Source organism: Microchirus variegatus (genome assembly GCF_963457635.1).
Source record: "Microchirus variegatus genome assembly, chromosome: 8".
Lineage (NCBI taxonomy): Eukaryota > Metazoa > Chordata > Actinopteri > Pleuronectiformes > Soleidae > Microchirus > Microchirus variegatus.
In genome coordinates, this window is record NC_139809.1 from 16,872,629 (window position 1) to 16,884,485 (window position 11,857).

Consider the following 11,857-nt stretch of genomic DNA (forward strand, 5'->3'; position numbering starts at 1 on the left):
CATGGAATGATGCTCAATCGCACTGACACATGCTGTGTAATTGCAAATCATCAGCTTCTGACGGCGTGCGTGCAGGAGGGAGGGAGGGAGGGAGGGAGGGAGGGGGGGGGGGGGGGTGAGATGCTAATGGCATCATATCAAGGCTGATGTTCAGCTCCCCACTGCGCCAACATCTGCTGCTGCAGGAGCGCCTCCATACCACTTTGTTATGTCTGACAACAACAATATGACATCACAACGGGGGCAAAATATCAATACTTTTTTTTGCTGATTAATCAAACTTTTAGCACTTTATCGTTTAACCCTGAGAGACATCTTCAAAAATGTCACATTCGCACACCCAGAGCTCATAAAAGTTCATATTTCTGAGATTAAAGTCAGGAAGTCAGAATTCTGATATTAAAATCAGGAAATAGGAACTATGAGATTAAAATAAAGAAATCTGAATTCTAAAATCAGCTACTCGGAATTCTGAGATTAAAGACAGGAAGTCAGAATTTTGATTAAAAATATCATAATTCTGAGATTAAAGACAGAATCAAGAAAATAATCGGCAGATTACTAGATTCTAAAATCGTTAGTTGCAGCCCTCGTTGTCTCTGTGTCGCTGATGATGATATTCTCAAATGTCTTGTTTTGTCCACAAATCCAAAATTAATGATTTTGTTCTTTTGTGGATCAAAGGAACCGGAACATATTAACATTGAAGCACCTGAAAAATCTAGAGTTGACGTTTATTTATAACAAAAAGGTTAACAGTTGAACCTAATAAAGTGGTCAGTCAGTAGATTCAAAGAATGCCTGATGAAAGTGCTCATTATAACGTGAGCTCTGTGAATAGTAATGTTCGCAGGCTTCAGATGCACTGAAGGAGCTTCCTGCCTCACAGACTCACAGGCTTTTCTGTTGCAAATCTCATTTATGGAGTTGAAAGGAAGGCATCGCTGCCACTGATGATGATGATGCTGAATTGATTAGTGAAGAGCTTTGGTTGGCACTTGTGTGGCATTAGCACACAGTGAACATGGGGGAAATAACTCCGTATTCACTCAGTATTATTATGACCCCTCCTGTTTATACAGCAATAAAGTCATTACAGGTCAAGTGAGGACAAATAATAGTAGAGATTATACAAAAAGTAAACAAGCATTAAATAAATCCTGGCTTCGGGTTGGTGGGTAGTGGTGTTGTGTATAATACATACGGATATGTGATTAAACCTGTGTATACGTATACAGTACTCGCACATATCAACGGGAAACAAGAACGAGAGGGAAAAACGCAAAAGGATAATGTTTTTATGAATGAAATGTAATATATAACGTGTCTTATAACAAAACAATACAACGTAACTTGATATAAAACAGTATAACATAATCTTACAGCATAGTATAACATCTAATATAACATAATTTATCTAATGTAACATAATCTAATATTACATAAGTTAACATAACTTAACCTAATATAACATAATCTAATACAACGTAACCTAATATAACATAACGTAACCTAGCATAACATAACCTAACCTAGGATAACATAATCTATTATAACATAACTAATTTAACATAATCTAATATAACATAATCTAATGTAACATAACCTAATATAACATAACATAACATAACCTAGCATAACATAACATAACCTAACATAAACTAATATAACCTAACATAACATAACGTAACCTAATATAACATAACCTAGCATAACATAACGTAACCTAATATAACATAACCTAACATAACCTTGCATAACATGAAATAACTTATGTGCTGCAGCAATTAATTGCGTATTAATTGATTGACAATTAATTAAAATGAATCACCATCCGTTTTGTCAATTGATTCACGAGTTTGGAGTGATTTTCTTATGTTCTCTTATAATACGTGTGGTTTGTGGTCAGGAGGAGACATTTGAGGACATGTTTTTCCCCTCATTCCCTGACATTTTATGAACTAAACAATTCATTGATTTATCAAGAAACAACGCACGCACGCACGCACGCACGCACGCACGCACACACACACACACACAGGCTCGGCTTTCCCCTCATCCCTGTGATCAAAGACACTTTTGTAAAAAAGCAGCTGATCACAGCCACTGTTGTGTTTTCCCGGTGGTAAATCCTCTGATCGCTGATGTTGAGGAGCGGTGCAGGGAGTTCACACGAGGAGGAGGAGATGAAAGATGCAAATAACGTCAGGGGATGAGATTTTACAGTAGACGAGAAAAAGGGGGAACGGCCGAGGAACCAGGAGAATAAATTCAGGCTGTTTCATCTGTAAAGGAGGAGAAGATGAGATGGTAGTTAAATAATATCTCATTGTCATGTTTCTGACGGATCTATTTTCTTTTCAAATAAAGCTCTGAATTCAGGACAGAGTAGACGAGAACGTGGAGAGTTTAACGGAATTAGGATTGTAACGTGAGATAACGCAAAGTGCAGAAGTTCACACAACTGTGTAATCCAATTTTTTACAAGTGCAGTGATCGCGCAGCCTGAGCTCCTGGTGTATTACAGCTGTACGTTATGTATTTAAAGGAATACATCGCAATCATCGAGAACTAGCCTGAGAAACGAGAAACTCAAATGTGTAAACTGCACCAAAGTCCATAAAACAGTGATTTTAGCTCACACCGACACAGGAGCTACTGGTCTACCACTGCCTCGTGTGGTCAGTTTATGTCGTTGACGTGAATATGTACAAAGATTTTCGAATGCCGAATTGACAAAATTATACATTTGAACTCAACCGACAGAGGCTACAGTGGATTTACAACTCGTGTTTGCTGTGAGGGTAAAATCGCTGATTTTCTCAATGGACTTTGGTGCAGGAGCGCAACGCTAGCGTTATTGGGAGTGAACCCCGACGTCTAAGGCTAATTCAGTCAGAACTGAGAAGTTGAACAGCCTCTTTGAGTATTGTTGATCACACAGTACGAATTTAACTGAGAGCGCTTGAGATCTACGTCGATTCAGCACTGAATTGTGTGTGTGACTCTAACTGACACACAAACACACACACACTCTTTGTGGCTGTAACTGTAGCCTGTGTAACGCGATCTGTCGCTCGTCTCGTTTGTTAGCAGGTTGTGACTGGCGGCCTCCTCCTGCTCTGCGTAACCTTAGTCTTCCTGTAGTCACGGTGCTAGTTTTTCCGGAAGTTTCTGCACTTCACTGTTGCCGTGTCCTGGTCTACACACACACACACACATGCCCCCCCCCCCACCATTCTACATTCTACATCGGAAGTAGATGAGTAGATTAATAAAATAAAATATGGATTTAATCGTTCGTTATAATACACTTGTTCTATGCATTCCCTGATTTGATCTTTGCGTTCCCCGATTTGTTATTTACGCTCCCTGATTTGTTCTTTACGCTCCCTCACTTATTCTTTGGGCTCCCTGACTTTATCTTTGCACTCCCTCACTTGTTCTTTGCACTCCCTCACTTATTCTTTGCGCTCACTGATTTGTTCTTTGGGCTCCCTCACTTGTTCTTTGTGCTCCCTGATTTGTTCTTTGTGCTCCCTGACTTGAACTTTGCGCTCCCTCACTTGTTCTTTACGCTCCCTGATTTGTTCTTTGTGCTCCCTGACTTGAACTTTGCGCTCCTTCACTTGTTCTTTGCGCTCCCTCACTTGTTCTTTACGCTCCCTGACTTTATCTTTGCGCTCCCTCACTTGTTCTTTGCACTCTCTCACTTGTACTTTGCGCTCACTTACTTGTTCTTTGCGCTCCCTCACTAGTTCTTTGCGCTCCCTCACTTGTTCTTTGCACCCCTCACTAGTTCTTTGCTCTCCCTCACTTGTTCTTTGCGCCCCCTCACTAGTTCTTTGCGCTCCCTCACTATTTCTTTACGCGTCCTGATAAGTTCTTTGAGCTCCCTGACTTGGTCTTTGCGCTCCTTAACTTTATCTTTGCGCACCTCATTTGTTCTTTGCGCTCCCTCACTAGTACTTTGCGCTCCCTCACTTGATTTTTGCGCTCCCTCACTTGTTCTTTGCATTCCCTCACTTTGTTCTTGACCAAACAAGAACTGAATTACATATAATTGTTACTTGCAGCTCTAATATTGCTCTATAATGTATAATAATGCTCAGCTCTATAATGTGGAGGCCATGATTTGAGCTGCCTCGATTCGCTGATGTAGCTGTTCCTCCCATGATGCTTTGCTGTGTCACCTCATCAGCATCAACACATGGCAGAATGAGTCCACACTGTCTAAATGGTTTTTTTTTTGGTCGATCTCGGCCGTCACATGAGGTTGTGTTTGTCTTTAATATGTGTGTGTGTTTATTAAGAGGCGCCGACGTGTTGTTTTTATAACCCTGGCTCGCAGTCACTGTGCTGACACTGGTCTTTGACTCCACTCCTGGTTTTCTCTGCCTGAGGCCACTTCATGACTTGAGAACGAGGCGGAAAGTAAAATCTTCACAGCTGTAACATTTTTTATGACACTTATGGACCGAAACAAATGCATTTAAAGATAAATAAATAGCAGTTGGTAGCATGAAGTACTATAATTGCTAAAATCTCCAAAAAATGGCCGTTCAACCCAAGATGGCGGACTTCCAGTTGGATTTGGATCATGGTCATAATGTCATTTTTTCTTCATCTCGACCGCCTACACACGTGTACCGATTTTCGTACATTTGCGATAATTGTGCTGGCACACTTATTGGCCCCTCCCACATCCAATTTTCGAAGCACTTTAAATGGACCACTTTAAGACATAAATCCTAACCTTGTGCACTCATACCCTAACTAGGACAAGTCTGTTTAAATGCCATTGGTCCAATATCGCCCAGAAATGGCAGTTCAAACCAAGATGAAAAAATAGCCATCGTAGGATCTGGATCCTGCAGCCTGCAAGATGGGGACAGAGAGAGAGGACAGGAAGGACAGAAAGAAACGTTATGTCAACTGGTGAAGAATCCGCACAGTGAAATTTTTTGCCGTGTCAGAAAAGCAGAAGCAGGCGCCCAATGTTTTCCGCCTTTCAAAAAAAAATAAAATTATTATAACATTAACCGATTAATATTCGAGAAAATTTTAATATTATTCAGCAGTCATTTTACTCAAGTCTAAGTCAAGTCGACTGCACACGGTGGTGCGTAAATGTGTGTGAGGGCCATGCAACGTCGGCTTGTCAAAGTGATTTCACTACGCCCGTCACACACACACACACTAACGCACACACACACATGTGCCTGTGTGCTGCCATGTGTGATCTAAGAAACAATATTTTTTTTGTTGAGGTGGAAGAGCTTGAAGTTAAATAAATAATTGAAAGGGGATCATTTTGTTCTGATTGATTAGTTTAGAAAAAATGAAATTGTCAATAATTAGGCTTTAAAATTAAAGAACGAGAAGTCTTCTGTTCGTCCTTCTGTGTTCGTCTGGTCTCTCTGCGGTGTCGTTATTCTTTTGCTGGACGTTTCTCGAATCGTTGCGTCTGTTTTTGTTTTTTCGTTTGTGAATGTGCAACTCGTTGCTCGTATTTCTGCGTGTATTTTGTGTCGTGGTGCGTTTTTGCCACCCGTCGGCCATCTTAGGACCTGGATCCTGCAGCCTGCGAGATGAGGACAGACACAAACCAGGGAGAGAAAGAAATGTCTGTGGTCCTGTCACATTGATGTCAACTGGTGAAGAATCCGGGGTTTTTTGTTGGCTTTGCTGCTACACACACACACACACACGCACACACACACACACACACAGGGCTAACTCTACCTCTTACCTAACCGAATCTCGTCTTTGGTCTCAGTGAGGATGACAGGTCCTGACAAGGTCGGTGTATGTAACACAAAAGATCCTTAGACAAATGTGCACACACACGCACGGTGACACACACACACAGACACACACACACAAACACACACACGGTAGAGCCTCGGGGGCTCAGGTCTGGCCTCTGGCAGTTGACATTAATCCAAACAGGCTGAGCGAAATGAGGAGGAACAACAAACGCACCAGTAGCTGTTTTTGTGTTTTTCCTGCGTTAATATTTAAGCCGTGTGGCTCCACAAACACACACACACAGACACACAAACACACACACACACAGACACACACACACACACACACACACACATCAATAATCAGCGTACACTGCTGATGTGGGAACCCGATCGTTTTTTCCCACCGTCCAAAAAACAATGACGACGCTTAATATTTAACGCGCTTTGACCCCCACCTTCTGACTCTGAGCTACTGATTTAGTTCTGTTTATTCTCCTAAATGTACACAGATTTTTTTCAGTCTCGTATATGAGTATGTTATGTGAACACACACTCTCATTGATTCCACATGCTTAATCTCTGTGGTTGCTGTTGTGTCACAGTCAGGTCATTGAGTCATTATTTACATCTGCACGAGAGAAACCAAACTAAATCATTAAATACTGGCGATCGTTACAGCATGATGTGGTCAAAACATGTCATTGTGTCACGTTTAAAATTCTTCTTCTGCTTCTTCTACAGTTTTTAATCTGTTAATCTGAGCTGTAACTCGGACTGCATGTCAGTCATGATAGGGCCCTCATGCCACCACCACGCAAGTGTTGTGTTCAGTGTAGTATTACGTAGGGTGCAAATGGCCAAAATGGGTGCCAAAAATTAAAAATGGCCAACTTCCTGTTGAGCTGAGGCCATGGTTACGGTCGACTTTTTTATTTGTCTTGGGCGAAAACATCTTCCCGCCAAATTTTGGAAAATTCTGTGACACTCAATGTATGCCAAAGTCATTGGGCACTTCCAGTTTTGTGGCAAATGTTTGACATTTGCAGAGAAGCCACGGCCATGCCGCTTTGAATCCGCAAAACCTTTCGCAAACTTCTCACCTTTGATGTGTCTAGTACAAATGGCCGACTTCCTGTTGAGTTGAAGCCATGGTTACGGGCGACTTTTTTGTTCGTTTTACTAGATAACATCTTACTGCCAAATTTTGGATAATTCAGTGGAACTCAGCATATGCCAAAGTCATTGGGCACTTCCTGTTTTGTGGCGAATGTTTGGAATCTGCAAAACATTTTGTGAATTTTCACCTTTCATGTGTCCAGTACAAATGGCCGACTTCCTGTTGCGTTAAGGCCATGGTTACGGATGACTTTTTTTGTTCGTCTTGGTCTATAACATCTTCCTGCTAAGTTTTGGGAAATTCGGTGGAGCTAAATTTTGCCTCTGTTTTCTGTTTCACTCAAGAGCCCATGAACAACGCACAGGTCCAGGAACTATGCCAGTTTAGCCAGACCTGACCTCCATGCAAAGTTTATAATAATCCTTATTATTATGATAACGATTACCACAGAGGAGCTGCTCTGTAACTGAATCTACAGGAATGTAGTCGTACTGGACGGCAGCCAGTTGTTGGTGTGCGGACGCTGTAACAACGGGGGAAACCTGTAAACTCTCGCTGCAGGCTGTGGCAGTTAAAGGAACAGTTTCTGGGGGGGGGTTTGTTTGCTTTTTTGAGGCGTGGTTGTCTGAAGTAACCGAAAAATAGTCAGTGTTGACTGTGCTGTGAGATGTGAGCGCCCCCTGCACTGCATGTTGTGCATAGCTCTTAAACTGAAATTATATGTTTTTAATGCTAAAATCTAATTATAATTGTTTCACAAAAAACCTGAAAAAGGAGTCTGTTTTATCGTTTTTATGACAGGTTTATTGCATTTATTTTGGTTATAAACTATAAGTTTTCATACTATGTGATCTAATTAAATAAATATAATAATACAACTAAAGATTTCTTAATGCACACAGGCTTTTTAAGATGAGGAACTGAAGTTTTTAAACTGCTGTTTAAAAAACAAACTTCTATGTTTTTCCACACCAAAGTCCATAGAGAAAATCAACGTTTTTAGCCCGAGAGGGAAAACAGGAGCTGCTGGTCCACTACTGCCCCGTGTGGTCAGTTTGTGCCACTGTGGTAAACCTGAACAAAAGTTTCCAAACACTAAGTCACAAAACAACACATTTGAACGTAGAGACGGAGGCAGCAGTGGATCAAAACCCCGATGTGCTGTGATGTGAAAATCGCTGATTTTCTCAATTGGGTTTGGTGCGGGAGAGTGAGTCTAAAAAGCCTGTGTAAACAGCAAGATTGAGCAATTAAGAAATATTCAGAAGGCATAAATATTATTAAGATAGCCTTTTATTAGGTTATATAATAAAATTTTATTAATTAGATCCAGTTTTTGACAGGTATAGGTGCATTAAAAACGTCCATATACGTTGTGTTCACACAGGTGCAAGAGATGTGTTGATATGATATGACTGTTTGCTCACAGGCAGCAGAGCAGATGTTTGTTTTATACCAACCGACGCACTTCATAACCGATTAGAACCTTCGCTACGCCTGAAATTATGAAAAAATACAGCAAAAAGCATGCAGTTCATAGCAGTTATGGTGATGAAAGCTTTTTCAGGGGAAAAGTGTCGATTGCTGAAGTCAAATGTGCCTTGGACTGCAGAGCTGTGGATTTAAAGCTCTACAGTGAGTGGATTATCCCACTTAAATAGGTGTTTGTGTAGGGTGTGTGTGTGTGTGTGTAGGAAGGTGCTGATCCGCAGTGCTGTCAGCACTGCTGCTTTGTAAAAACGTGGGGGGGTGTGGCTGACCTGTCATCACATGACGACAGGCCCAAATAGCAGGTTTGACACTGAGGTGGCAGCGGAAACCATTTTTTTTGTTTTTAAATCCCTGTAATCTGGGGAAAAATTGCGACGCTCGACTTTTTCTGTTAAAGTAAAACATCTCCGTGAGGTCATTTTCCACCAAAGTCCATAGAGAAAATCAACGTTTTAAGCTTCCGCGGACACAGGAACTGCTGGTCTACTGCTGCCTTGTGTGGTACGTTTGTGTCACTGAGGTAAATATATGAATAAGGTTTTTTAAACACGGAAGTCACAACATTTGACTTAGGTGACATTCTCAGTTTAAAATCCAATTTCCAATTTTTCAATCACCCCATTTTTCACTTTAGGTGTAGTTGAATAAAGGAACAATTAGTGCCTGCTCTGCAATGCACACCACTGAGAACTCCCGCGTAACTCCTCCAACAATTCTGAGAAAAACCCCACACGTCCGATATCAAAACGTGCAGTTTGATAGGGAGTCGTGTGCTCTGACTTTTCAAAGAGTTTCGAGTAACCATGGTGACATAAAACGCAAAAAAATGCGAACAAATTTCCACCTACAATGGGAAACGGTCAAAAATGACCATGATTTGGAGCCTCACCGTGTCGTCATACGTTAACGTAGAGACGTGGTTGGAACTTTAATCGGGTCACAAGACTTGCAACTTTTCTCACCTAAATCATAGTTTTCATACATATTACGGGATGGGAATTACACAAATTTTTAGAGTCGATTGTCGAGGTCCACGTGTCAAATTTTTTGTCCACTTTTTTTTTTTTGCAGCAACAGCAGTAATGCGGGGGAGAATATTATTCTACACTGTACTACTTCATTTTAGGCTCAAAAACATGGCTGTAATGTCCGTTATTGACCATCAGAACAGCGATAATAAGTGAGATGCCGTCTTCATTTGTGTAGCGCTTGTGTTATGTTGCTCACCCCCGTCCTAAACTTAAGCGCAACCTCGTTCGCACTGCACGCACGTGTGCACACACGCTTGGAGGCGCACAGCCTCTCGAGAGAACGAGCCGGTGACGCGCGCACAATCATCTGAGAGAGCTTAGAGAGCCTGGACAACAGGATCAACTTTTCGTGCACATCTTCTTTTAAATTTACGTGTTTGTGACACTTCGACTTTTAAAAAAAAAATTTTGTCGAGGTGCGCACGTCTCGATTGTCGGTCGATTTGTCGACAAAAAAGTCCCATCCCTAGTTTTTATTTAAATCACCTTCCGGTCAAACCTCCCATTGACTCCCATCTTAAAACTTAGCTTTGGAGTTTTTTAAAAATGAAGACGAGGGTTATTTTAAAACTGTAATTTCTCTGTCAATCTACACCCGTTTTTCACAAATTTAAATATGGGAGTTCCTGAGAGCGTCCTGACGCTCACAAACCAAACATTTAATCTCTATTATCAACAGTTCTTGAAATACGACAACTTTAAAACACGTTGCTCTCTCAGTTTTTCACCGGTTTTGGACAGTTAGAAACAGGTGTCTACGTTGTCTAAATACTTCAAGTTTTAAAGGTTCAATCCACTCAAAATGGGTGGCAAGAAGTAGACACCATCAAAATTTGGCTGCAGAATTTTCTAGTTATGATTATAGTTGTTATTTCTGTCTCTCTCTCTTCACTCGGGATCAGTCAACACAACAGTGAGGTGGGCGGGTGTCACTGCTGCAGGAAACAGGTCACACATTGTCACGTTTGACAAACTTGTTTTTCTGGTGTGTCAGCCGTGTTTCTGCAACAACCAGAGACCTGGAGGAGGGAAAATCAATGCCATTTAACCATTAACCCTTCACTCCATAACGGGGGGAGTATTGACGAATCAGTGTGGCCATCACGCAACTCCACATCTGTTTTTAAATCTGATAACAACGGTGTGTAACGCTCATGTGCTTTTTACACATCACGTCACGTCTGAGGACGCTGTGATTCACTGACGTGAGTGTGTGTGTGTGAGACTTTGTTTTCCTCTAAACAATCATTAACACGGTTTAAGGAGGAAAAAACTGTTTCATCATGAGACGTTTCTGTTCAAAAGGAATAATCCTGGAAGACGCACACACAAACACAGACACACCCTCACAATTCATTCTTCCCTCCTCTCTCTTTCTCTTACCTTCAAACACAAACACACACAGGTTTGTCCTGCTGATCTTCTCACCCGTAATCAATTAATCCCTTACCTTAATCTAACCACAACTCAAATCTAAGCCTTAAACTTAACCAGTTCCGAATGAGAAAGTGAGGTCCTGCCTCATTAGGACCATGTTTTGGTCTCCATGAGGACTTGATATACCAGAAAATGTCAAGAACACACACACACACACTGCTCTGCTGCCACATACAGGCCAAAGACTCTAAACAGAATCTCTAGAAATTCAACAGGTAATCTGAAAATACATGATACTTAACTGTGAAATAAGTACGTAATTAAGCCCACGACGTCTTTAAAAAACATGTTTAATACTTTATCTTGCATTCATACTGAAGTTTGTGTCACGCTTAAATAAATCGAACCGTCTCCCCACACCAAACCCCATTGAGAAAATCAGCCATTTTTACATCACAGCACAGAGGAGTCGTTCATCCACTGCGGCCTCCGTCACTGCGTTCAAACGTGTCGTCTTGTGACTTCGGGGTTTAAAAATCCCTCGTTCGGATTTACCTCAGTGACACAAACCTGCCCCCCCCCCCGTGAAATAAAAACTCTTTTCTCTGGACTTTGCTGCAGGACAAGGACACTTGCACAAATCTATAGAAGAGACCGCGATTGTTATGTCGCTATGTTGTAACAAAGACACGTAAAACGTAAAACCTGCTGTTTGCTTAATGATCGTCCTACACACACACACACACACAGTCATTGTTCTGTGAAGGTCTACACTACTGCTGAACACAGTCTCTCTGTCGTTTGTCTGAATGGTTCCTGTCACTCTTTGTCTCACCAAGACTAATATAGAGTCATTTATAATCACACACACACACACATCATGGGAGCGCCCCTAGTGGTTTACACAAACTAGTGACTCGTAAAGCAGTTGTTTTCCGTGTAACTGAATCATTACAATCTGAATCACAGAAGGGTGAAACGGTCAAGGTCAGGTCACACTAGGTAACATAAATGTAGATTAAAGTTGAGTTTGTCAAAACTTGTCGCTTTCTCGTTCTTCAGCACGTCGCAAAAACCCCCGAGACCCG